Raw genomic sequence first — 3628 nt, 5'->3', positions numbered from 1 at the left:
AGGCGTGAGCCACAGCGCCCGGCCTTCCAGCTTTCTTTTAACTACTGTTAATGTGGTTTATCAGTCAAGATCCAATTAGGATAAATAAACACAGTAATTTAAATGGAAAAAGGTTAATGTAAAGATCTATTAATAATAACAAAGGATTGGAATTGCAAAGGATTGATTAGTAGGAAATAAAGAGAATTCTAAAGAACACAGGAATAACAGATATTAGGAGCAGCCAATACCCTTAGGGCTATGATCCAGACCTCGTTGGAAAGGACAGGGCCAGGGCCATGGCTCACTGAATGGCAGTAAAGTCATTGTGGTGCTGCACTGTTGGGACTTTCTGGAAATCCTATCTCTGGAACTTGTTGGAACTTGTAGGTGTGGTGCCATGTCACAGAACTTTCCAGAAATCAGCCTTCTAAGATGCTTAGGAAAGCTGATTACAGGGAGGCATCTCACCAGAGGCTCCCCTCTAAAAATAATGCCTAAGTTGAGTGTCGGGAGAAGTTTGTGGCTGTTGGCAACAAAGTAATAGGCAGGTACTCCGTAGAAGCATGTCTAGCCAGGACCCCATAACTAGGAAGAAAAACCCCTTCCGTGCAGGAAAAACATGTAAAGGACCCAAATCCATTTTCTCAGAGCAGGCAATGAAGAGTTAATTTGGAGCTCAGGGACAATATATTGATAACTGGAACACAATGCATATCTTTTTCCGTCCTTTGACTTTTATTTAAACAGCTTTGAGATAAATTCATATACCATATAATTCACCCATCTGAAGTGTATAATGCAATGGTTTTTGTATATTACATTATTAATTTTTTTAAATTTTAGTAAAACACATATAACATAAAATTTGCCCTTTTACTGTTTTTAGGTGTACAATTCAGCAACATTAATTACACTCACAATATTATGCAACCATCACTACTATATATTTCCAATATTTTTCATTATCCCACATAGAAACTCTGTAACCATTAAGCAATAACACCCTATTCCCCATCCTCACAGCCCCTGGTTATGTCTAGTCTACTTTCACTTTCTATGAATTTGCTACCTTATACAAGTGGAATCATACAGTATTTGTCCTTTTGTGTCTGGCTATGTTACTTAGCACATTGTCTCTAAGGTCTATCCATGTTGTAACATATAAAAGAACTTAATTCCTTACAACTAATTAATCACAACCAGTTAGAGATTCTTTTGTTCCTTCTCCACTCTCACTGCTTCACTTGACCAGGAAAAAAAAAAAAGAACTTAATTCCTTTTTATGGCTGAATAATATTCTATGATATGTATATGCAACATTAGGTTTTATCCATTCATCTGTTGATGGTCATGTGGGTTGTTTTCATCTGTTAGTTATTGTTAATAGTGCTGCAATGAACATCCATATACAAGTATCTGTCCCTGCTTTCAATGCCTAGGAGTAGAATTGTTGAGTCATATGGTAATTCTATGTTTAGCTTTTTGAGGAACTGCCATACTATCTTCCATAGCAGCTGCACCATTTTACATTCCCTCGAACACATATGCAGTTTCCAATCTCTTCACATCTTTGCCAGGAATTATTATTGTCTTCTTTTTTTTTTTTTTTTTTTGTGGAGACGAAGTTTCATTCTGTTGCCCAAGCTGGTCTTGAACTCCTGGTCTCAAGCAATACTGCTGCCTTGGCCTTCCAAAATGCTGGGATTACAGGCATGAGCCACTGCTCACAGCTGTATGCTTCTCTTTGATCTAATGACTTCTTTCCTTTGGGTGGACTTTTTTAACAAGCATGTCTTACTTTGGTAATTTGAAATCATCAATAATTTTTTTTTTTTTTTTTTTTGAGACAGAGTCTCACTCTGTTGCCCAGGCTAGAGTGCCGTGGCATCAGCCTAGCTCACAGCAACCTCAAACTCCTGGGCTCAAGTGATCCTTCTGCCTTAGCCTCCTGAGTAGCTGGGACTACAGTCATGCGCCACCATGCCCGGCTAATTTTTTTCTCTATATATATTAATTGGCCAATTAATTTCTTTCTATTTATAGTAGAGACGAGGTCTCACTCTTGCTCAGGCTAGTTTCAAACTCCTGACTTTGAGAGCAATCCGCCCGTGTCGGCCTCCCAGAGTGCTAGGATCATCAATAATGTTTTTAAAGCATTCAAGATTGTGAGAAAGTTATACATGGTCAGATTGAAAGATTATGCAAAAAATTAGTTATTAGAATGGAGGGGGGTAGAAAAAAAGAAGAAAGGCCAGTTGCAGCTCACGCCTATAATCCTAGCACTGTGGGAGGCTGAGGAGGGAGGATCACTTAAGGTCAGGAGTTCAAGACCAGCCAGAGCAAGAGTGAGACCCCATCTCTATATCTGTATATATAAAAAAAAATAGAATGGAGATAAGGGCCCTTTCAATGAAGGGTTCCTCAAGATAGTAGCAGCTTGGACTATTAGAAAGTTCTTTCTCATCTTGAGCTGAGATCTAACTCCTTGTAGCAGCAACCGAATTACAATCAACAAATAATCTAAGGCTGGGCACAGTGGCTATTCCCAAGGGTGTGGCAGGAGGATCCCTTGAGCCCAGGAGTGTGAGATTACAGTCCGCTATGATCAAGTCACTGCACTCCAGCCTGGGCAACAGAGTGAGACCCTGTCTCTAACAACAACAACAACAAAAAAAATGCAAAGAAAAAGAAAGTAGTTAATATCTTAACTGAGACGAGAAGGTAGAGAAGGAGCATGCTGGATATAGATGGTAGCAAGAAGAGTGTTTAGTCACAAAGGAATTATTTGAGCCCATGGGAGAGAGGGGAGTCATTGTAAGAACCAAAATGGCTTTAAGCTGTCAGGTTGGAGAATGGAATGAGGAGGTAAGTTGAGGAGAAGAAGAGGTGGAAAGGGGGACCAGGCAGGTCATGAAAGTCTTTGTCTATGCTAAAGGTTATCAGAGGGATGCCCTCATCAGATTTATAGGAAAAATCACTCTGGGACCGTGGAATGGTGGAGGTTGTGAGGGGAAGGAGCAGGAAGTTCTGTTAGGAGGCTGTTGCGGAAATCTAGAGAAGAAATGACAGTAGACAGAAGTTAGCACCACTAGGGGAGGAGAGCAGGGGCTGGTTTAAGAAATCTTTAGGACTTGGTGATTGCACGAGGGGCTGAGGGAAATGCAGGGGTCGACGCCCACTCCCAATTTCTCATGTGAAAGCTCGGTTGCCGAGGGGGCCCATTCTCTAGATGTAGGTGTAGGAGCACGTTTAGGGGGAGGTAACGACAGCGTCTGGCCGTGAGTGTGGAGAACCCGAGAGATGTTCAGTAGGGCGCTGGATGAAGGGGGCTGGTGCTCGGAGTCAGTCCTGTCCTTAAGCAGCCTAGACTCCAGCGAACGGCTGCGCCAGAGTGGGAACCCAGGGTCACACGAGCGGGCTCCTCGGGGGCCAAGGGACGCCCCTGGAGGGCGCGTGCTCTGAGCGGGAGGGGGGGCGGGGGCGGGCGCTGCGCTCGCCCTTCCACCCGCAGGCCGGGCCGGGGGCCGGGAGGAGGGCGCCCGCGGGGCCCCGGAACCTTCTGCCGCCGCTGCCCGCGTTCGCCGCGGGAGTCGTCGGGGGAACCCGTTCGCTGTTGCTAAGGGGCGGCCCCGGAAGTGACGCTCCC

The sequence above is a fragment of the Microcebus murinus genome, chromosome 12 (assembly GCF_040939455.1).
Source record: "Microcebus murinus isolate Inina chromosome 12, M.murinus_Inina_mat1.0, whole genome shotgun sequence".
NCBI lineage: Eukaryota > Metazoa > Chordata > Mammalia > Primates > Cheirogaleidae > Microcebus > Microcebus murinus.
This window is presented reverse-complemented; position numbering follows the sequence as displayed.